Source organism: Aedes aegypti, unplaced genomic scaffold (assembly GCF_002204515.2).
Source record: "Aedes aegypti strain LVP_AGWG unplaced genomic scaffold, AaegL5.0 Primary Assembly AGWG_AaegL5_hic_scaff_1893_PBJ_arrow, whole genome shotgun sequence".
NCBI lineage: Eukaryota > Metazoa > Arthropoda > Insecta > Diptera > Culicidae > Aedes > Aedes aegypti.
This window is the reverse complement of record NW_018735371.1, coordinates 47,410-72,733: the sequence shown is the minus strand read 5'-3', so window position 1 is coordinate 72,733 and position 25,324 is coordinate 47,410. Positions and strand designations below refer to the sequence as shown.

General features: G+C 36.6%; 1 protein-coding gene across 2 annotated transcripts in view; it reads left to right on the top strand.

Moving 5' to 3' along the window:
* The first annotated feature begins 1,921 nt into the window (after window positions 1-1,921).
* LOC5578933 (calcium-activated potassium channel slowpoke) overlaps window positions 1,922-25,324 on the top strand; it is a 61,560-nt gene continuing 38,157 nt past the window's right edge. The window contains exon 1 of one of the 2 annotated variants that reach the window (XM_021856606.1): window positions 1,922-2,041. The gene's annotated coding sequence lies outside the window, so the exon portion shown is untranslated. Of the gene's footprint in view, window positions 2,042-15,054; window positions 15,077-25,324 lie in introns of those variants that run through there. The other variant, XM_021856607.1, reaches the window with a different exon arrangement.

Sequence of the window (25,324 nt, the reverse complement as noted above, 5' to 3'; positions counted from 1 at the left end):
AAAAAATAATTCTCGGTCATTTTTACATCCATAGTACAAAACAATTTCATTCTTGATCTGCTATAAATAGACTACCATTAAGCTATATCAAAACTATTGAGGACCAAAATAATTACAAATGTAAAATTTGAATTACGATCTTGCAAAACATTATTCTTGTACTTCATGCATTACACTTCAAATAAAAATTACTTTCAGTTACAGGGATTGATGAGATCCTTCTACATATCATTAATATAACATTAAGAATTTTAACAGATGTTAATCATTATTAATCAGACCTTATTAATCGTCGCAGTACTTGGTAATTGCATCATTCGATTGTGTCAACTTAAACAATCAAGCAGTCGTAGCTGACCCTGACAGTTTTATTTAAAAGAAAGTAAAACTGAAATTTCATACTAGAAGTTAAACACTACAAAACCATATTTTGCTGAAAAGTGTTCTATAGGTATGTGTATTTTTTCACGCTTTACAATTTTCTTAATTATGTTTATCAACGAAAAACGTTCAACAACGTCAAAATAGACGTTAATCTATAGAATCAGTTCAGTTCAAAATTTATGCGAAAATAATCATTTTATTATCAAATCGTATTGATTTCTAAGTGTGTCCAAAGTAGCCCCATTTATGTCTTGAAGGACACATATTTTTCGCTATTCAAGCAATTTTTTTATTTCTTGATGGATTTGCTTCATATTTTGCACATTTGTTACGTACATATACAACTAATATATATGCAAGAATTATCGAAATCCATTCATAATTCTTAGAGCTACAAATCCTCAAAGTTGAAGAATGTGGAAATAATGTCAAAAGAAGCCCCGTTTGACGGTATGGAAAATTATGAAAAACGTGAATTACAAGCAATTAGGAAACTGGATCGAAAAAATAGTGATTAGAAATCAAGCGTTATGTGAATACATATTTTTTTGTGTTTAGTTCATGTTCCATGGTGCTTTCTTTGCTTCAGGATTTCGTTTTTACTACCACTGGAAAAGAGCCATCTATTGCCTTTTCAGCTTTGGATATCGCCCTATTACCAATTTGACAAATCAACTTGGTATTTTTTCGAATTTTCTAGAACAAAATCACAGATTTTAGTAAGTTGATCAAAAATATACATCATTTCATGAATTTTCACGGTATTAACTCGAAATTGTCAAAAATGTCGAACGTGACTGATGTGCAGTTATGGGCAGAGTACATACACACCAAATTTGAAGTTTCTTCTTCTTGCCATCCTCACTGGTACAGAACCTGCTTCTCAGCTTAGTGTTCTTATGAGCACTTCCACAGTTATTGATTGAGAACTTTTCTTGTCAAAGTTGCCATTTTCGCTTTCGTATATCGTGAGGCAAGTATGATGATACTCTATGCCCAGGGAAGTCTAGAAAACTTACATTACTAAATCATACTGGACCGACCGGGAATCCAACCCAGACACCTTCAGCATGGCTTTGCTTTGTAGCCGCGGACTTCAACCACTCGGCTAAGGAAGTTTATTGGAGTTATATTGCGATAATTATTCAATAAATAAATCGTACATATCCTTTTTTGACCCATTCTCACCCCCAACGACGGTATTTCACCAGATTTTGGTGAAAGTGCGCAGAGCTAGGGGCGATCACGGTAGTTATCCAAAAACCGTTAGAGAAACTTGACGAACAAATTGCGCATTCGTAGCGAAATCACACAATCTGACGGTATTTAGCGAATAATGAACTTCTGTCTCACTAAACCTACGCAAACATCGCCTATATCGGCCCAAAGCAAAAACGCGCCACAGGAGACACGCCGCGGCGTGGTCGTCTATAAATAACGTTAAGCATGGCGTTCGTTTCAGGTAACGGACGTCGCCAAGTTCGAAGCATTACCATTCTCAAAAATATCCGCCCAGCCCTGCCCCACGCGCAGCTTCGTTCCATAGTGTCGTCCTATTGGTACGCATTCGCTCAATTTTCCCCATCGCATCGCATGGGCAAGGAAAATTCTATCCGAGCTCTTCGGGTCAGAATAGTGTGTGATCTCGTCCGAAAAGGTACGTTTTTCCGTAAGCTCCGTCTCGGGGCTTGCTCGAGTGGTGGCCACTCCAAAAGGGAAAATTGTGTGTGTGTGAAATTTTCAGTGGCCATTTTTGGCCACTGACGGGTCGAAATTCAAGTGTATTCCATCGTTCCGTGGTGCCCCGCCGGGTTGTCTACGCTTTGCCGGTTCGAAAGTGCGGAAATTCCGACGAATTTAGTGAAAAATCCGGGAAAATAGGATTTTTCCACTTCTTCATCTTTGTTCTGCCCTACTGGTGGTCTTGTTCTTTTTCTTCGATTAATGGATGAAAAGTTGAACCCGTCGGTGGAGCCGCGGGGGGTTGGGAAAGAGTGCTAGTGTGGGAGAGGACTGGTGGGTCCTTTGAAGAACCCGAAGTGTTGAACAGGCAGGAGCAAAAGTTGGGGCCAGCCAGTCATCGAACGCTTTTGTTGGAGCATGAGCACGAGAGAGAATCGGATCGGGCTCGAAGAGAGAACCGCCAAAGGACCTGAGAGCGTTGTGAGAGCCTGTGCTGCTAAGTCCTGCTCCACCTGCCCCCTTCTTTGCGAGGGGATAGGAAGGTGGAGTGGGACGTTAGTTTGATGCACGTTTCGGAAAACAGGAACCTAAGTGTGCTATGCCAAATGTGTGCTGCGTCGTGGCGTGTTATTGTGTCAGGTTTCGTACAGTCGAAATTTAAGGCACTAGGTATTGGGAAGACTGGGAATGAGTCCCTTCGAGCTCATAACAGGAATCATGTTGTTCGGGAAATCATTAATTTTCGTGCGAGGTGGAAGAAAATGTGTATTATAGTGGTTATGTGGCACGAAAAGCGGGGCAGTAAAACAGGGCCATGGAATATGTGTCGCGTGTTGTTCCTGTAGGAACTTTAGTTAGTCATGCAGTGATGAAAAATGGAAACTAAGCAAAGTGTTGTGTTGTGAATTAGAAACGACCGTGGAATGTGAGAGGGGAACTGTTACTAGGCTGAAGTTCATTTTCCGTTTGGTGGAGGAAAACCGAACATTTCGTTGATGAGCTTGGAAATTGGAGCGGACGGCAAGCGATGCGTGTTTATAGGTATAAATTCATGATAGTCGAAGATGAAGGAACTACTAAAGGGTGGGAAATGTCATTTATCTAAAATTCAGTAGGTTTCACGTTCATGAACGAGCTTAAGGTTCAAAAATTCTTCTGTCAATTATCATTAAAAATAAATTTCGGGAAATCAAACGCGAAGCAGAGTCGTGGGATTGAATCGTACTGTTTGAATATCTTTGTTTGTAATAATGGAGATTATTTTGTTCAAATTCAAAGAAATCCACATAAGGGTCTACCATCACATTACTGATAGCAAGTTCAATGCAATGATAGATTTTCTTGAACATTGCTTCAATTCCGAGCAATGAAAATTTGTAGAACAATGACGGTTATTTTTCTCTTATGGAAAGTATGCACCTCAACAGAAAAGTAAACGTCTAACTCGATGCGTGGGGAATTTCTTGCAAGAAATGCTCAAGAAAAGCATTTTTCTTTGATCGCAGTACGCAGTTGAAAAGAAATGTCAATTCAAATGGAGCTCACTGTAGAAAATTTCTTGATCATTTCTTCCGCAGAAATTTTTTACTTTTCTTGAGCAGAACAGCATACCCAGCTTTAAAATCATTTATGTATTTGTTATGATTATTAAAGCTAAGTATGCTGTTTCGCTTAAGAAAAGTAAAGAAATTCCTTGACTGAATGGGTCAAGAAATTTCCTACAGAGAGCCCCCTTTGAAGTGACATTTCTTCTCAACTGCGTACTGCGATCAGAAAAATGTGATTTTCTTGACCATTTCTTGGAAGAAAATTTCCACGCATCGAGATAGGCGATTCCTTTTCTTGTCAGTAGCAAACCAGCCTTAATTGTAGTATTTTACATAGATACACATAAACTAAAAACAATCATGGATACCGTAAACCGGGGGCAAATTAATCACTATTTTACAACTTTTTGTTTTATTATCTTTAGGAATTTAGATATCGTCAAACCAATTTCGACAAAATCAGTACTTCTTTGATTTCCATCAGTTCTCGTGACTGATTTTTTATGAACCATTTCATGAAAGTAGCTTATACATTGAAAATTGAAATAGCACACTGGGGTGAAATTGATCTACATATAACAAAAAATATAATAAAAGGGATCATCAATGAAAAACCATGTTCGTAATGCACTGCCCATAAATGCAGAACAGTCACATTCGACATTTTAGACAAATCGGAGTTGATACCATGGAGAGTCATCAAATGATAAATACTTTCGATCAACTTACTGAAATCTGTGAGATTTTTCTAGAAAATTCAAAAATAAAAATACCAAGTTGTTTTGTGACATTGGTAAAACAGTCACATTGAGATTATATATATGAGCCTCGTAAAACAATGGCTATGAAATTTCTATCAGAATAATTTTCTGACAATTCACCTAGTATGCGATATGAGTTGTACAAAATATCAGCCTCAAATAAGCACTGTTGAGTTCCTGGTAATATTTATAAGTTTTAGTGTCCTCCCATACTACCATAAAATGCATACTTGGTATTCCATTTACTCAATGCTTACTTTTGTCGAATGTTACAAATATGCAATTATGGACAGTGCAGTATTGACCTTTGCACGAATTTTTAGATTCTAATGAAATTGTTCAAGAGTAAGATACAATTTGCACACCCACTAACATCAGCAGGCGTATGCTTTGAAAGCTGTTTATGACATTTCAAAATAATTCAAAGCAGTCAAACCAGTAAAACAGATTGCATCATAACTTCTTCATTGTTATGTTTATTTCAAAGCGTCCAGCATTTGAGTAGAAAAAATACCCACCGTATTGCCAGCTACACCTCGCTAAGACTTTTTTTTTTTCCTGACGAATGCTCCTTGCAATCGGCACCAATAGCCAGCAGCCATTAAGCTCATCGGGAAGTTTTTCCTTTGAGAAGCTATTGTTTGCTGGATCCTGAATGATCATCATCAAAATCGTCTTCGGAATCAGATCCGTTTTCCGCAGGTTCAGGGCGTAATCGATTAGCGATTTGGTATTCCTCCTAACGAAAGATCTTCTGGCCCATTCACAAATTTCATATCGCTGAAGGGGGTGGGCAAGTGTCCCCAAATGTTACAGTTATTACAAAAAATACAAAAAGTGGAGGTGGGTGGGTGTCAAAAATGGCTAATCTCGGCGTTATGAAATTTGAGAATAAACCCTTGCATCAACTAGACCTTAGTCACTGTCTATCGGTTCACCTAGTACTCCACGTTAAAGGACGAACTAAAACCTTCATCGTTATGTAGCACAGGAGCATTCTTCCGATGGCGTTTCTGGCAATGTTCGTGTTACATTCATGGATCGAGTGAATTTAGTTAATCGATGGATAAGTCAATTATAAAATGCTAACCGTTCGCGCAAAATCAAAACAAAAATAGAAAAGTTAGTATCCAAGCACGTTGTCAAGCGGTAATGTGAGTGTATGTGTGAGGTGTGCAAATGTTCACTGTGCAAAAATTTTCTGCACAGTAGTCTAATAAGGTGCAAAATGCTCAATATGAAATCAAAACTCAGTTCAACAGTTCACACATAAGGTTACCCAACATTTCAAACACTCAAAGTTTGCATGTAGGTTTAGCACCAGTGGATTGTTTATTATCAACAAACAAACAAACAATATTGCTCACACTTCCGCCCATTGTGCATATTTACGTGCAAAATTAAATCATCGTGAGATATCTATAAACCAGAACATCAAACGTATGCTCTTCATCGATCCTCTCTTTTGTGGATAAAGGTGACGATATGCAAGTTTGTTGACAATTGAAAAACTGCAAGAAATTTTGCACTTTGTTATCTTTCTTCGTAGAAGAGAAGATCGATGAAGATAAATCGATCATGTGACTGACGCCCTTATTCTAACACACGCTTGATATATGGATTGTTTGTAATGCGAACAAGATAACCAGTATCGTTCTCCGAACCGAGCAGTTCGGTCTTTAAGTTTTTTAAAAACCTATCCATGTGACCCTGTCACTTAACAGCTTTTGATATTGAAACAAATTTTCAGGCCAGCCATGTTGTATGCTGTACCAATATGGACTAGCTGTTGTAATACCAGGAAGAAAGCTCTGCAGAGAATTTAAAATAAAATTTTGAAAATGATTCTGAAGCTTCCTCTCTGGTATAGTACCAACGAGTTACATAGAACATAGGTTCCCAAACTTTTTGGGACCTTCAAAAATGAGATCTGTACTGTAACTACAATGGTATTTTGGTGCTTCGTCTAATATTTAATTCGATCACAAGGCATGAACATGTTGAACATGTACAAAATCAGTTTAAAATTTCAGATTTTGAGACGTTCTGTATGTTTGAAAGCCACACTAATTCGATATACGATACGATATGAAATAAAAGACAAATAATCATTAGCCAAAATTCTTGCATGAAAAATAAACAACTTCTATCGTAACTTTTGAACTATTTTAAGAATTTAACGTACCGAGGTTTTAGCTTGCTATCAGTAAAACCACATTTTTCCGAGCAGAACATTTCAGTAAAGCAGTCGTAATAATCAATTAAAACCAGTTGAACTTCCATCTCTTATAAAAAAAATCATAGAATAAATCTTGGAAAAAAATTGATGGTATGTTTATTAAAAAGGCATGTTTATTAGGGATTTGTTCCGTGATAATGATTCAAGAATCGTGATCACGAATATCAACTGACCTAATGCCAGATCACTGCAAAAAACTGTCGATATTGATAAATATAAAGACTTAAACCAGTTGTAGAAGTTCGAAGAAACATTCACAATGTAGAAAACTGTTACAAAGTAAGTTTTTTTGGCGACCCATCAAAGACTGATTCACGACCCCCCTGGGGGTCGCGACCCACAGTTTTGGAAACTATGACATAGAATATCCAATGCTGAAACATTGGAACAAATGACAAATAAAATAATTAATAATTTCAGGCAAAACACGTTACAATCTTCTATTGACACGATTAATGCGTTATATATTTAGGTTGGGGCCCAGATAGCCGTAGCGGTAAACGCGCAGCTATTCAGCATGACCATGCTGAGGGTCGTGGGTTCGAATCCCGCTGGTCGAGGATCTTTTCGTAAAGGAAATTTTCTCGATTCCCAGGGCATAGAGCATCTTCGTACCTGCCACACGATATATACATGCAAAAATGGTCAATCGGCAAGGAAAGCTCTCAGTTAATAACTGTGGAAGTGCTCATAAGAACACTAATCTGAGAAGCAGGCTTTGTCCCAGTTGGGACGTAACGCCAGAAAGAAGAAGAAGAAGAATATTTAGGTTAAGTTAGCTTAAGTATATTGAAATGGTGTTTTTTTTTCTCTTATAAGCAGGTGAAATCAACTCACCTGTAAAAAATCTGAACTGCTACGGCAAATGAAATGTAATATGTTGTTAACAAAATGTTAATGAAATCTTAAATTTGTTTTACCAAATTAGGATGATAGTGTTGTTTAACACAGAACATCTAGATATAAGAAATGAATGTAATGTTTGGAATGATACTAAAAAAAGGACATGGAAGGGGAAATAATAGCTGACGAAGTAGCGCTGGAAAGCAATGATTCATCACAGCTTTAATTAGGTATTCTAAGGAAGTTTAGACTTGTCCTCAATTATGTGTTTTTGAGTCGGGATTGATTTTGAAATCCTTGATGAAAGAAATGACTGTAAGATCGATAAATTTGCTCAAGGTTTGCTTAAAATAAATTACCAAATGAACTCCAATAATTTCTTTAGGAGTTCATTTTGTGATATTCACGGACTTCCTATAGATTTCATTTTAGACCTTCAAAAATTCAACGTAGAATTTTTCTATGGGTAACCATAGAAGTTGTCTCAGAGATTCCATCATGAATTACTTCAAAGATTCTTTACGAAATTTTTCAAGAAAATCATAAGTGCTCAAGGAATACATCCAATGATTTTTTTTAAACTTTCATCAAGATTCTCGTTTACAACATCTTCGAAAATTCAACAAGTATTTTCTTCAGGAATTTTCTAGAATTTTCTTCAAAAAATCGTACAGATATCTACCAGAAAATTTCATCAAGAATTACTCCAGTGATTGTTGCTAAGATTCCTGCAGAATTCATGAGGAATCCCAGGTCAAATTTGAAGAGGAATTACTGAAAGAGTGTTAATTATATATCCTCGGATAATCCCAAAAGGAATTTCAGGAGCAGTTCCTAGAGAAAATGTGAATAAATGCTTAAAGGAATCCATATAGTTCCTGAAAGGATAACTGGAGGAACTGTCATAGGAATTCTCGTAGATCTTTTTGAAAAATCTCTGAATGAATTTATTTAAGAACTGTAGAATGTTATTTTTCCTTAAGATAACTCCTGTAGAAAACTTTGTAAGAGCTTCTTTAGTTACAAATGGTAAATTCAAAATAGTCAAGAAAAGCATTGTAGTGCACATGGATTTCCTGGAGCAAATTACGAAAAATATCCTCTAACTATTCCTTAAAAAAACACTGAAGATTTTTGGGAGACTTGGAGGTGGAATCAATATAGACATTTCTGAAGGAGATCGCTGAAGTATACTTGAAGAGATCTTTGTATAAATCACTAGAAGAAATCCTTAATTTTTTTTCTCGAGGAATCTGAAGAGAAATTCCTGAAGTACCTGTGAATAAATTGCGTTATAGCCACTCAAGGTATCTCTGGAACCTCTTAAAGCGAGATTCACGGCAAGAATAATTTACCTTTTACCTTTATTTTTTAATTAAGAAAGGACTTTGAATAGTTCGACACTATAAGAGTAGACTTGCAAAAGGTTATTTTTAATCAACATACTTTGAATGGTTCGCCACTGTAAGTGTAGGCATAGGACTGGTCTGTGATGGTCCAGCTAACCAAGTTTTTTTTCTTTTCTTATGAGTAAAATATGGTACAACACGCTTTCGTCCTGACAGCTATAGAAATGTTGCGTTTGACAATTCGTTCAACAAATTTTGAACCGTTCGTCACTTCTAGTGTCGACATTATTTTATTCTACATGGAAATTTTTCTTATCAATTATTTATAAGCTGTTTATATCTTACAAATAATCATTTATTCGGTTTAATTGGTTATCAAAGTGAATCCTGTGACCCAACGATCCTTATAGCAAAGGTTACACACTAATATTCCTTCCCCCAATCTCACCGGACTGCAAGGACGTGGCCAGCGCCATTATTGACCCTGTATACATAGAGACACTGAATTATGTACACTGAGAAGATTATGGCCAATCCCAATCGAGCTTCTAGTTGATCCTTTGTGCATCCTCACTGACTTCGTTCAATCACGGAACAGCAACCATTGCTAATGTGTAGTCAGTCTAAGCTAAGCTAAGCTATAATTGAAATGAAAATCGACTAGTTAAAGAATATGGTCTGTAACATACCTCCAATTCAGATCCAGATACAATTATTGGCCCTGCACATTTAGGTAGATCCATCTGAATTAAAAAAATAAACCGAATTACTGAGAATGAATTTTGAATAGATCTCTGATCACTAAAAACACTGATCATGGGGTCCCTATACATTGCCGATCAAGGTCACCTTCAAACTGAATTTTTATCTGCTTGTTTACGTGTTAGTTTTCTAAAAATCAATATCATAATAATTAATGAAATCTCGCCGAACATTACTAAAGAACCTATGTACAAATGAGAGATTCTCTCCTCTCTCGCTCTCTTTCGATTATAACAGTGCAATACTAAAGCTTTTGGGAAGTTTTTCACTATAGATCGAAAGGCAGTTTCCTTGACTAGCGTTTCATATAAAAAACGCAAAAGAATAGGTTAATGTGACTCAGTTATTAATTAAAGAGAAAGTGAACAAAGAGAGCCTCTCAATGTTAGATAGGTCGTTTAGTAAAGTTTCGCGAGAAATTCTTACAACAATTTGAAGGCCCCTATGAACTCGAGGCCCGGTGCGGACCGCACCCACCACACCCCCCTAGCTACGCTACTGAATGTGTCCCTGTTGCAAATAAAAGTACACCCGATTCTGTTTTTGCACGGATTTTTTTTACACAGCCGGGCAAAAAAAGTTTCCATACATTTTTTTCCGCCAAAACCTTATTTTTGCATGAAACGTCGAGAAATGGTGTTACTTTTTTGCACGGTTTTTGAAAGTTTGAACTGAAAACTTTTTTGCACGGTACGCATCCCCCGTGCAAAAACAGAATCGGGTGTACTGGGTTGTTTAAATTTGCAAAACATTCGCAACCTTACCACACTTTTGATCGCCAATAGGTAGAATCATACACTCATAAGAATAATGAAAATTACTGTGGACGCAACTCTCGTTATGACACTAATGTATTCGAAATTAGACACAAATTATTCTTTACAAATAAATCTTTTATGTGCATCCAAAAGACGTAAAATCACATGACTTATTTTGAAGTGTGTATGGAATCTTGGTGCCATTTGTCGTTGGGCATTTGAAGTTTCATCATGCATTGCGATATTGTCTGTTAGATAAAAAAATGCCTCTACCATCAATCTAGTTGCAGTACAGGTCCCATTATCTCACTTTGTTTGAAAATGTTGGAAAACAAATATAGAGGTGGAGCAGTCCCATATTGGAAAATAAAGCCATCACAGGTTTTGTATGAACTTTCAACTCAAATAGCAACTGAAAACTGTGAATTGTGTTCAAGTCTATATTTTTTGCTGATCAAGAGAAGCGAAATGTGGTGGTGCTAAGTAAATATGGCATGCAGAAATTTACTAGCAAATCATGAACATTTGTATGAGAAGACAAGCTTGAAACTTTGAGCTCTATTTTCTCAGTGGGTACCTACTTTTTCCATATGAGACAGATCGAGTTTATTTCGTAGAATACACAAATAAACTTTTCATCACTTCAATTTGAAATGATTTTTAATTGTGTTTTAGAAGTAGAGAATTTATGTTATAAATAACCATATGAATTCAACATAAATTAACAGGCTCCCTGTAGAATCTTCAGATGTCCGTTAAGGATCCAAAGAAATCCGCTAGAAAATATCTCGCTAGAAATTCAGCCACCCAAGAGTTTGCTAGGCATTTTGAGGATATCGCTTAGAATTTTATGATTCCGATGCGATATTGCTGAGAATTTTCAAGTCTCTGAAGGAAATTCTCAAAAGTTCTTAAGGACTTTCCAGACTACCACTAGCAATCTCCAAATCCGTTGAAAATCTATTCAAAATCCTCAAGATTATGTCAGAAATACTCAAAATACTACTAGAAATCCACAGTATTCCGCTAGAAACTCGCAGGAAGCCTTAGAAACCGCTAGATTTTGCACCTCAATAATTGATTATGCATTCTCGAAATTTCACAAGTAACCCCTATTGTCTAGTAGGAATACCCAGATTTCGATCAGTATTTTCATGAATCCGCTGAAAATTATCTCAAACTAAGGATCCTGTAAGGATTCTCCAGAATCCAGTTAGAAAACTCTTAGACCCAGCTAAGGATCACCTTTTCCTCATAAGGAACATTTAAGTCATTTAATGCGGCCCGCAACCTTGATTGAAATCTTAATATGGCACACAGTATACTCCAGCCTAACAACTTTGACGGTATAAAATGTCGGATCCCTTCTTTAAATGTCGAACGTCATACAGAGCCTCTATCGTATTCATTGTACGCTTCAATTACCTTATTAAAATAAAATGTAGTTTAGACTGTATTCGTACTTGTCATGTTGGCGCTATAAACGACGGATAGAAGAAGCTGGTGGGTAATTTTTTTTTGCCAGGGAATTCAAAGTTATGAATTATATGTTGACACTTCCGTGAATTTTTTTTGAAATATGTAATTTATTTTTTGAAGTTCCACGATTTTTTGCTTAGTTTGCTTCTGCTGATATGATATGCTTTTACATACGTAATGCATGTAATTCTACAATAAAAAGGAACAGTAGCTGAAGAGGCGAGACGAAATTTATGATAAGTTTTGTTGCTCTTGTATTAATGATTGTGCGTTGTTCAAACGAGGTGTTACAAATTTGGAAAAAGACTTTTATTAAGTTTATAACCTACCGGCATACTAACGTGTGTTTTGCTAAGACGACTCAAGCCATCAGGTTGGTTTACACAATCCCGAATGTAGACAATCTAATTTGGACGGTCGATTGAACATTGAATCGAATTTTAATTGAACACCCCAAGCGTGATATGCCTTACAAATTTTTCAGAGGGCTCATACAAAAAACGTGACATAGGGAGGGGAGGTTGTCAAAAAAGTTGAAATTTAACGTGATATAATTTGTGTACCATCCCTAATAAGTGGATACCGACATTTTAAATATTTGTTACATTTGACTTGAATGCCCTCAATGTGATTTTTTTAAAAGTTAATTTTTATCTAGCATGAGCCCTAGATATTTAACTTTATCTGACCAATTTATTGGAACCCCTCTCTTCGTGACATTATTTCTACTTGATGTTTCAAAAAAGAGCTTTGGATTTATTTGGGAATGTTGAGTTCTGGAAGCATGAGGAGGAGTTTTTAATTTTTGCAAATGTGATGAAAAAATATCCAAACATTTTTGCAATCGTGTCGTCAGGCTCCATTATTAGACATAGAGGTCTGTGTCATCCACAAACAAATATTTTTCACATCTCTGTGGTAACTCAAGTAAGTCAGATGTGAACAATTTATAATTATTGCGATATATTTTTTTTGGCTAAGTGAGGACAAAGGTTCCTGTCAAACTGAAATGTCATACGCTACAAAGATGACTAGAGTCGGTTAAGACCAAATCATTCGTAGAAGGGTTTTTGGCATTATATTAATTGTCATTCCTTCTCATGCAATTTTTGCAGGAATCAACAAGAACAACTGATTCTATCATCTCAACATGATAATAGAAGTTTATACGTATCTAGCTTACTAGATTAACCACGTTAATTTATTTGCCATGTTCCTAAATCTCGAACCACGTGACAGCCAAGCAACAGAGCGAACTGCAGACTCAACTGTTGTCATGTTATCGTGTCCCGATGTGTGTCCTTTCTTTATCTTCTATCACGGGATTTTCCCGTGATTCCAACAATCTACAATAACGTTTGAGATTCCTACCGGAGTCGGCGAGAGAAGATGTCTCGGTTGCACAGATGTGAGTAAACGTGATTCCCCTACTTCGATGGAGCATTCCCCCCTCAATAAGGATAACATATGCGATGAAACCGAGGAGAGCTGTGCTCGAATTGATGTGGAGATTCTCCCCAGTCACCATTATTGGGGCCGCCACTAACATCATCTCGCTTGAATTTGGGGCTTTCCTGTGCCTGTACGATGGATGGTAGCAGGGCTGGTAGTAGTTAGTAGGAAGGAAAAGTATCCATTTTTTGCAATATACTACAGATTACACGCAGCCAGTGTCATCCGCAAACACAGATTTTTGACATCCCTAAGTTAACTCAGAAAAGTCAGATGTGAAAATATTGTTTAATATTGGTCCCAAATGCTGCCTTGAGGAACACCAACTCTTACAGGAAGTTTTTCAGACTTGGAGTTCTGAAGTGTACGATTTGACTGATAACTTTGCATTATTCTAAAATTGTATGTTGGAAAATTAAAGTTTTTTTTAACTTTACAATCAAGTCTTCATGCCAAACACTGTCGAACGCTTTTTCTCTGTCTAAAAGAGGAGACCAGTAGAATAGCCTTCAGATTTCTTGGAACGAATCTAATTACGTGTAACATAAAAATTGATGAGTGGTCGAGTGTCTGTGTCGGAATCCGAACTGTTCATTGACATAAAAATGAATTTTCGTTGATGTGGACCATCATTTTGTTCAAAATAACCTTTTCAAAAAGCTTACTAATGGAGGAAAGCAAGCTGATTGGACGATAGCTGGAAGCTTCTGCAGGATTTTACCGGTTTTAAAATTGGTACAACCTTTTCATTTGCCAGAAAAATATGCTAAATGAGAACCTTTGTTAAAAATATCAACCAAGAATGATAGGCTACACTCTGACAGTTTCTTGATGAAGATGTAGATAATTCCATCATTACAAGGGCATTTAATGTTCTTGATTTTTTAAAATTAATAGTTCTCAATTGCTCCAAAAGCAGTCTAATCAATATCATTTGTCAATATCAAGTTAGTTTGTAAATTTGCATTATTATAATCTTCCTGATGGGTATGATTCTTAATCAAGCGATTGTTAACTGAAAAATGAACGTTGTTCGATACTCTACCAAGGGAATTCCGGAAACGAAAAACATAACTGCCTGGCACGAGCATGGACGACTCGCCTATGCGTAGGGCAATCCCAAAAGTTTGACATATGATGGCCCCCGCAATTCGCGCATACAAATATTGTGGTATCATCCTTCACAGAATAGACGCCCTTAGCGTGAGACGAACCTCCGCAAACCATGTCCAAATTTAGCGTTACGTAATAAATGAACGCTGCCTAAGAAGCACTCCAATACAACGCATATTGTGGCCAAATACGAGTGGCTTTCAAAAAACCCTATTGCCGAAATTAATCAAAAGTGCGAAGAATAGGATCCGGCTTCCTATTTTGTCTCGTTTTGATCACTTTTTTGTTTCCTCTTCGGGCAAGAGGGTTCCAAAGTTCCTGTTATGTGTCGCTACTAGCCCTACTCGGTGATATGAAACAATATCGATGTCAGGATCAACACCTGAGCAAAGCAAACCAACCGGAGTCGGAGAGTCATGCATGGGAAACTGACCTACTGGCGATGGGTCTTGAGGAGAGCAATAATGTCTCGTCGTCGCATATTTTCCTTACCCAATCCGGTGCGCTATCTTGGAGCTGGAATCTCAACGACGAGAGCGTAAGTGAGTGAGACAGTGAGTGCCACTCTCGCACTCCATGAGCGCCGAATTTCGAATCAGGGCTGTGTGTAACCCTGCGCCATCATCATAAAATAAAAGCACAGGAAGTGTCGGAAAGTTGTTGGGAAACTCGGACAGACGAGTGATTGCTGTACTTGCGAGTGGAGGTGAGTTTGCCGTTTTTCGTGAGCCTCGGAAACAATGGAGAACTTCAAGTGTCAGTGATTTTTCCTGCTGAAATTAGTCCTTTCCGGGGCATTTTCCAAAGGTGAAAAGCGTTCGGAAAGAAAAGTGCGAGCGGCGTTTTGGTTCGTAAAAGTGCACATTATAGATGTCTGTAAGTGGAACGTTTCTGACAAGCTTTGCAAATCGCAATAGTGAAAAAAAAATCACGCCCTCATTTTTAGCTGGTGTTTGAGCATGGTGATTTCAGTGAACTTCACTTGCAAATCAGAAAAAAATCCACCGAAAGTTTTTCAGTTTTCCTCAATCTAATTGAGCAGCTGCATAATGTAACGAAAACTCAATTCGGTTTATCGCTAATCGATAAATAACCTTACTTTCCACTAGCAAGTAGCATAGGCATTTTTTCGCAGCAAGCTGCGAAAGGAAAAAAATCACTGACGACGGGCGCTGTACTTTGCTAGTAGTGTAGTAGGCATTTCCCACCCTCCTCGCCATCGCCTACTGTGTTTTATTCCACGACAAGTCGGAAGATATGGCCCTTTTGCTGTGTCTCGGAAAGGTGAAAAGGAGCTTCGATTTTTGGCTACGGCTGCTGTGGTGGGATTATTTCTTCGTGTTGAACCATTTTGCCCCCATCTTCTTGGCGGCTGTGTCGTAGTTTACTCACATGAAGACAAAAGATTTTCCCAATGGATTGCGATGGAGCGACTGTGATAGCGAATAGGTGGTGCGCAAAATATTGAAGTGTAAAAATCGATTTTCACTTCTTAGTATCTAAGGAGCCGAGGCGTTTTACTGGAGAAATTTTCTTTTTAACTCAAAATATAACTTTTCAATCTGATGTGAAGGCGAAGAGTAATAAGTAGTACCTACCTTAGGGCGATTCAAATTTCAAAAATATTTGAAAATTCAATCTCCCATGTGCTCCTTACCATCCTTACAATTAAACAATGTAGGTTTATATGGAAATTACTATGGAGAAATTTGGAAAAATGTTCCAAACACGCTAGTACTGTAATGTAAGCAGAAACTTATCATCACATATTGAAAACTTATTCTTCAAACCTTAATGAAGGATGTTGTTGAAGATACAAACCTCTTTTGAGCTGATTATATTTGGAATTTTGGTACATGTTTGCAGGGCTATAATCCCTATAGCCTATGGGATGATAAGTTTGTAATTACATAAAAGTACTAACGTATTTCGAACATTTTTCTAAATTTCTCCATAGCAATTTCCATATAAACCTACATCGTTTCGGGGCCACCTTTAATTCACGACCTAAAAAGTTGAACATTTCACAGAACACTATTTTTATGGTAACGGTGGTAAGGAACACATGGTTAATTGGATTCTCAAACATTTTTAAATTTTGAACCGCCCCAACCTACCTAGTCGAAAGTTTAAAAAGTTTATTATGCATGTACCATTTTGTTTCCAAAATTCCGAACAGCCTCATTTTCCGAACACTCGGTTTTTGTATGGTGATTTGGTTAAAATGTTTTGCTAAAATATGTCATCGCATTACAAAAAAAAACAGTCAATTCAATTGCATTTCTATTTAAACGTCATACATTCTATTTTATAAATCTGGAGTAGTGATGTTTCTCTAGTTTGCGACCAGTAAAAACAGCTTGGATAAATATTTTTTCAAAATTATTAATTTGAATACGATTTATTCGTGCTGTTCGGAATTTGAATCAAGATATTCTGAATATGATTCTGTAATATTCATTCTGTATACAGTGTTCAGAATTCGAATCAAAATGTTCCATACTTTTACGTAACACAGTACTAAACAAGTTTAACTATACAATTTTATCGACACTCCCAACAGCTAGAATTCGCAGTGAAATTAAAATTTTCTAAAATATCATAAAAGAGGAATTGAAAAAAATACCTTCTAATTTTATCCTGCAGTCATCGAGCTCAAAATATTTGTAATGGAAGCTTTTAAAACATCAACGATATGATGAGATTTTTCACAAGCCTTGTCTCGAACATGCACCCAAATTATTGAATGGATTTATACCTGGACCGCTAGGGACTTAAACATATTTGAGAAAAAACGGCTCATTCTGGAGACCCGTGGATTTATTCTACGAGTGGCGTGAGGTGACAATTGTCGGTGCCGTATAGCGAGGTGACAATAGTAGACCGGAGTGAAGTGACTCTCGTCGACAATTGTCACCTCGCTATAAAACACCGACAACTCTCACCTCGCGCCAGTCGTACAAATAAACCCACCGTTGTTGAACCTTCATATAAGTGTGATAAACGTCTCTGCTATGCGAATAATCTATGAGCTAAGTTGTCTCTAACCAAAAGAACAAACTTCTTCCTAAAAAACTCTTATAGACTCTTGTATTTTTTTTATTAAATTTTAACAAGAAATAAAGGCACCTTGAACCAATTAGACGCAAATGCTCCCAAAACCATGACCCTGTAAAAATATTTAATATATTTTACACGTTCTTCAAGATCTCTTCCATCCTTTGATATGAGAACAATTTAATATTTTCAAGAATCGAGTTTTTTTTTCGAAGGTGATAACTTTATGCGTCGATCAAATGCTTTTTCTGATTTTTGCTTTAGTTCATTATTTAGTTATTTATCTCGGGGAAGGGGTGGGATCAAAGACATCCCTATTCCTGCGTGGCGACCGTTTTCATTTTACTGACTTTTTCGGTAGTTCCAAAACCCAGTAAAATTTTACCGACCCCAGTAATATGATCTAAGTGTGTAAAACCTCATCTTGCTTGTCTTATCAAGGCATAAGTAAAACTTCTAAGACTACGCTAAGTCATGTTAAAGCCTTCTTAAATCTCGACTGTCTGATGCATGTTATTGGAATGCAGTCTGCGTGTGGTTATCAATATCATTATGTTGATAATGATAATCATGTAGTGAATTATGGATTAATCAGAACGCAAACATAGAAATGGCAAATATTCCTCTCGAAGAATTAACAGACTATCGCATATTTTTCCCATACTTGCCTGAACTTCCCGTTCTAGTGGGACAACTATGCTGCACACAACAGCTGAGCTACACGAAAAAAGCTTTCATTTTTCAGTCACTTATCACTTACCGTTTTTCTGCATCAGTACCGATCAAGCATGACGGGCTTTATTTTAACAATTCATTCCAATAAAACAGTTAGATATATAACGGCACAAATCTAATAAAATGAATTGCATCACAAAATTGAATCTTCCGATTTGTTTACCTTTTTGACCAAATGCAGTACTAGAAGTGGTACCCAATCTGAGCCCGAGTGTAACGGACCTGGAAGGATGTTGTTGAAGATACAAACCTCTTTTGAGCTGATTATGTTTGGAATTTTGGTATATGTTTGCAGGGCTATAATCCCATATTAAGCTAAATAATAGCAAACAAACTCATGAATATCTCTTCTGCTATCCGTCGGATTGAATTGCTCTCTTCAGCAAATTTCTTTATTATGGTTTGAAGAATGAACTACTATGGGATGATAAATTTGTAATTACATAACAGTACTAACGTGTTTCGAACATTTTTCCAAATTTCTCCATAGTGATTTCCATATAAACCTACATCGTCTCTGGGCCACCTTTAATTCACGACCTAAAAAGCTGAACATTTCACAGAACACTATTTTTATGGTAACGATGGTAAGGAACACATGGGTAATTGGATTCGCAAACATTTTTAAATTTTGAACCGCCCTAACCTACCTAGTCGAAAGTTTAAAAAGTTTACTATGCATGTACCGTTTTGTTTCCAAAATTCCGAGCAGCCTCATTTTCCGAACACTCGGTTTTTGTATGGCGATTTGGTTAAAATGTTTCGCTAAAATATGTCATCGCATTACAAAAAAAATCAGTCAATTCAATTGCATTTCAATTTAAACGTCATACATTCTATTTTATAAATCTGGAGTAGTGATGTTTCTTTAGTTTGCGACTAGTAAAAACAGATTGGATAAATTTATTTGCGAAATTATTAATTTGAATACGATTTATTCGTGCTGTTCGGAACTTGAATCAAGATGTTCGGAATATGAGACAGAATGAATACAGTGTTCAGAATTCGAATCAAAATGTTTCATACTTCTACGTAACACAGTACTAAACAAGTTTAACTATACAATTTTATCGACACTCCCAACAGCTAGAATTCGCAGTGAAATTAAAATTTTCTAAAATATCATAAGAGAGGAATTGAAAACATGCCTTCTAATTTTATCCAGCAGTCATCGAGTTCAAAATATTTGTGATGGAAGCTTTTAAAACATCAACGATATGATGATATTTTTCACAAGCCTTGTCTCGAACATGCACCCAAATTATTGAATGGATTTATACCTGGACCGCTAGGGACTTAAACATATTTGAGAAAAAAACGGCTCATTCTGGAGACCCGTGGATTTATTCTACGAGTGGCGTGAGGTGACAATTGTCGGTGTCGTATAGCGAGGTGACAATAGTAGACCGGAGTGAAGTGACTCTCGTCGACAATTGTCACCTCGCTATAAAACACCGACAACTCTCACCTCGCGCCAGTCGTACAAATAAACCCACCGTTGTTGAACCTTCATATAAGTGTGATAAACGTCTCTGTTATGCGAATAATCTATGAGCTAAGTTGTCTCTAACCAAAAGAACAAACTTCTTCCTAAAAAACTCTTATAGACTCTTGTATTTTTTTTATTAAATTTTAACAAGAAATAAAGGCACCTTGAACCAATTAGACGCAAATGCTCCCAAAACCATGACCCTGTAAAAATATTTAATATATTTTACACGTTCTTCAAGATCTCTTCCATCCTTTGATATGAGAACAATTTAATATTTTCAAGAATCGAGTTTTTTTTTTCGAAGGTGATAACTTTATGCGTCGATCAAATGCTTTTTCTGATTTTTGCTTTAGTTCATTATTTAGTTATTTATCTCGGGGAAGGGGTTGGATCAAAGACATCCCTATTCCTGCGTGGCGACCGTTTTCATTTTACTGACTTTTTCGGTAGTTCCAAAACCCAGTAAAATTTTACCGACCCCAGTAATATGATCTAAGTGTGTAAAACCTCATCTTGCTTGTCTTATCAAGGCATAAGTAAAACTTCTAAGACTACGCTAAGTCATGTTAAAGCCTTCTTAAATCTCGACTGTCTGATGCATGTTATTGGAATGCAGTCTGCGTGTGGTTATCAATATCATTATGTTGATAATGATAATCATGTAGTGAATTATGGATTAATCAGAACGCAAACATAGAAATGGCAAATATTCCTCTCGAAGAATTAACAGACTATCGCATATTTTTCCCATACTTGCCTGAACTTCCCGTTCTAGTGGGACAACTATGCTGCACACAACAGCTGAGCTACACGAAAAAAGCTTTCATTTTTCAGTCACTTATCACTTACCGTTTTCTGCATCAGTACCGATCAAGCATGACGGGCTTTATTTTAACAATTCATTCCAATAAAACAGTTAGATATATAACGGCACAAATCTAATAAAATGAATTGCATCACAAAATTGAATCTTCCGATTTGTTTACCTTTTTGACAGCACTAGCTTTCCTGAGTGCATTAAGTTTAAGTCAAGGCTCCCATAAAACCTATTTGTCTTAGTGCAGAACAAATATTCAGATTTAGGAATATTTTAGCTAGTGAGGGTTTTGCGCACGGGTTCTAAAGATCAACAGCGTTTATGAATGATTATATTGTTCGGGAAAATCACCAATTGATCTTAAACCATCCCAGACAAGACCAGCAAGATTTAACTGGGTGGAATCCATTTTTATTGTCGCCGTTTCGGATAGATAATTACAATATGCGTGGGAAATTTTAATTTATGATTGAGATGAGCATGAAATCAGTCTGAAAAAGGAATGGAATAAAATATTGGATAGCCAATAATGATGTCGTAATTGTGGCGCTTTGCTGTAAATCGAAAAATTGTATGTCATTCCACCAGTAAATTTTTATTGGCAGGAATTTCACGCGATCGTAAGGAAATTTTCTGCCACGCAAAAAAATGATTATTTTAATTGATTATTATGAGTCGGCAGACATCATGATGGTTTCAATATCAAAAAAAGGTTATGGTTTATAAACAAATTATTGGTTGATGTTTGTTCAATCATAAGCTCTTAACATTGGTTTTATTCCGTGTATTAGGATATCGTAAAAGATTTAATATCGCTAGTTGAGCTCAATAAGGCTATACATTAGCTCTTATGAATGTTTTATAGCATACTACAAGGGTAGATGTGTTCACACGATACAAAACTAAGAAGTTTAGAAACGGTTTTAAGGTATAGTCTTAACAACCTCCTGTAGTGTGGGCCTTTTCGGGCTTAATGGAGTTTTATCAAAGGTTTATTAAGGTTATTAAGACTAATAAGTTCTAAAATGAGTTTTAACGATATGGTCAAAGACAAATCAAAGACCTCCATGTCCCTTGCAGTTGCCCAAAATTTTATGGCTCATAAGGTAATCTAGAATGCCGTGAAAAGTGTACTGCGATCTGTCAAACTTGGGTACCTTTTGCACTACCGAGGGACCAAATGCAGTACTAGAAGTGGTACCCAATCTGAGCCCGAGTGTAACGGACCTGATATGGTGGTAACAACAGCTTGTAGTAAATGAAAAAACTAAAAATGTTACTTGGGATGTCTCTGGATTTATCTCGGATCTATGGACATTAAGGTGATAGAGCTAAATTTAGAATGCCGTGAACAGTGTACCGCGATCTGTCAAACTCGGGTACGTTTTGCAGTACCAAGGGCCAAATGTAGTACTAGAAGAGGTACATTTTCTGAACCAGACTACTATGTCTCTACTCGTCTCGGGTGTGAGTGGAATGAGTTCTAGAGGATAAATCCATAAATAACTGAGATCTAGCTTACCAATGTTGGTCATTTTGTATGGAAAACCGAAAAAAATGCAAATGTTTTGTCCAATACTGTACATTTATCGGTTGAAGCGGTTTTACTGGATGAAAACTAACTAGGACAGCTGTTCCATCAGTAATCTCACGCTTTACATCCATCATATTTGAACATTATTAAAAAAAAATCAATCTCCAATCAAAATCAATCACAAAATTTTTGCAGTGTGCCGATGATTACAAACATTTTAATAAATTTTGAGCATCAATTCAATAAAAGAAAATAATGGCAATGTTTATTTTTTCATTCGAACGCAGGTTGTTTACTAGGAGTCAAAGCATTGTTCGTGAAAATTTACCACTGTCACCATCCCAGCTATGTATTTGTCCTAAATGATGAGGAGGTCGAAGTGGAAAATGACTCAATCAGCATCTCAGGCTGGATTCAATTCATTAGTCAAGTTCATTTCGAATTCAAGTGCTTATCTTTCGATATTTAGGAGGTAATGATTCCGAATCAGTGGAGTAGCAGACCTACTACATTCTAAAATAAGCTTCTTGTTTCAAGGAATCTAAATGTCTAATGCGATTAAATCTGTTCACAGAGCTACAAAAAACGACTTTGAACCTTATAAGTAGAAGTAATAATTTGATACGTTAGAGTACCGATGCATGGTCAAAATCTGTATCATTCTACCAGCTTAGTGGCCTAATCTGAATGAGGGACGCGCTTTTGATAGTTTAATAATGGCAAACTGTTTTCTCCAAAAGGTATAAATAGAGAGATCTTTTTCTAGAGAGGCTCTATGCAAAATGAAAACGAATGATAATTGTATGAAAAACGACTACTTAATTAATTCTCAATAGTAATGGGGTAGAACGATATGCACTAAAATAGGACACGGATATACAAGAAAATTTCAAAGAAAAATGATCGCAGTGGATCATTCCGAACAAAAACAAAATTCTTTTTGTTAAGTTTTTTGGTTAACTTGTTTTTTTTTCAAGGTGTACTTTTCTCTTATTTTACCTTCAACTCCTTCATACAACGTTTTTCTCTGAAACTAACAGTTTTAGAACTGGAATTGAAAAAAATCTGTTAAAAACTCAGAAGGCCCTTTCAAGAAATAAATTTATAATAAATAATAAATTATTTAAAAAAAAGTAAAAGTTAACACAAATTGAAGACGGTCTTTATTATAATGTATTACTTTTTTTAAGGCTGCCCCAACTATAAGCTATAAGCGTTATAAGCTAAGATTGCTTTCTGTTGTACAACAGTTGTATAACAGAACGATTAGCGTTGATACAGCTGTAACGCAAACGTTATGCAGCTACCAATCTTAGCTGACTATATTTCTTCAGTTAACGCTTTTGCTGCTTTTACTAAGTTGTAACTCAACAACGTAAAGAGAAGCAACAGTTCGAAGATTTATTAGCAACCGAATGATGTGGAATGCAAGTCCCCATCGTTAATCAATAAAAGATTGCTCCTATGCAATATGATTGTTGTATTGCTTAATATATAAAAAAGAAAGGCCTCGTAGTTTGTTTTACAGCGTACATACAGCAGGAAGCTGTAAATTAACAACTTGTGGCGCATTTTCACAGCCTGCTGGAAATAAACATTGCGTTTGACGTTTCACACACTTTTAAGGCTATCGTCACCTTTCACATGCAGTAAGATTGGTAGAATGAACATCTAGAAACACAAAATTGTGGAATGAATAAATGTCGTTTGACACGATGATATTTTAATAAATTATAAATTTGCATAGATTTCATAAAGGTTCCTACAAGAATGGTTTACTCTTGCTTTGTAGTCAAAATGATAGAAATAAACAAAACCGCGCAGTTTTCAGGTGACGCCATCGTTGTCAGCTGCATTCAATGGACATTTTTCTTTCGTACGTTCGTTTTGTCGTTCGTGTTGTGAATGCTGAAGGCAAAAAGGCTGTCGAATGTCAACGAAAACCTGTAGACTATCGTGATTGCTAACAACTCTATTATATGTAATAAGATGTTAAATCATGCGGAACCGGTTCGCCAGCATGCAGTAGAACGTGCTTGTCGACTCAGTGTTGGTTCACTTTCATTCATTGACAGCTCAGTCGAGATGAAATCGAGAGTTTAATCCCAAGTGGTGTCAGGTACTGCCGTTATACGCATGATTGTCCCATGTTCCAAAATATGAAGCCGAGAAAAACGCGATTAAAGATGTTGGCACATTTATGCTCCGAATGGATAGAGGTTATGATAAATTTGAAAAATTTCCTCACAATAATATGGGGAAATGGGTGTTCTTCAGAGACAAGAGTAAGTTTTAAATAAAACATATGAGTTTTGCTATGAAATTAAAAGTGGGACGGTAATGCCTAGAAATACGGAGTTTTGGGGGAATTTCTACGCATAAGAGTCCCACTAACTGTAGCAAACCGATTTTGACCAAGAACACTGTTCTTGATGTTAGCTTTGACGTGAATTTTGTACCGAAAGTGGAAGATGTGTATTGTAAAGCCTATGTTGAGGGTCCGTACGAAGGCTCATGTGGCATTTAGCAATGTGGAGCCGTATGAGGATATGTATAGGGGATAGGCAAAATGATTGAGATAGGCAAAATTTTCCTAAATCCAAATGCTGATAATGATATGAAAAAATGATGAAATTGTATGCATTCGGAAGCAGTCGATGGTCAATTTGGTACAGTTTCAGGAGCTTATCCATTCAAATTGTCCACTGGACACCGGAGATATTCCGGATTTTGCGAGGTCATGTCTAAATGGCATTTTTTTTCTGTCGCTTGTATTTTTGTGTCGCATTAAGATTCGTTGGAAATCTTCAGAAACATGAGAGTTTTTTTCCGGAAAATATTTTCAATGATGTAAATATTGCCCGGAGCTATATCGAAGTATGCATTAAACTTCAAAATGATGCTGTCCTTGGGGAAGTGGTCAATTAGGCACATATCTGTAGCCATATCAATGTGGGCATCCAACTTCTAGATTTTCAAAGGTTATGCTTTCCGAAGCATTTCCAGAACACCCGACTGCCATACCAATGTATAAAAGTACCGAATTCTCCGGGAAATGTGGTCATATTTCTAATTGGACACTTCTTTAGGGGTCCCTAGAATCTACTATAGAGTGGTTATTACATCTTGTGATTCTGAGAGCGCTCCACATCATCCAAGGCATATGGAATCTACTGTTCATGGTAGACGGTGATTCTACAAAACTGCTTCCGGAAGTAGAGTTACATATTTCTCAGGAGCACATAAATGTACTGACGAGCCTCCAACCGAACCGTCTCTCAGCTCATCGGAATCCTAGTGTGCTGCGCTAGATGGAGGC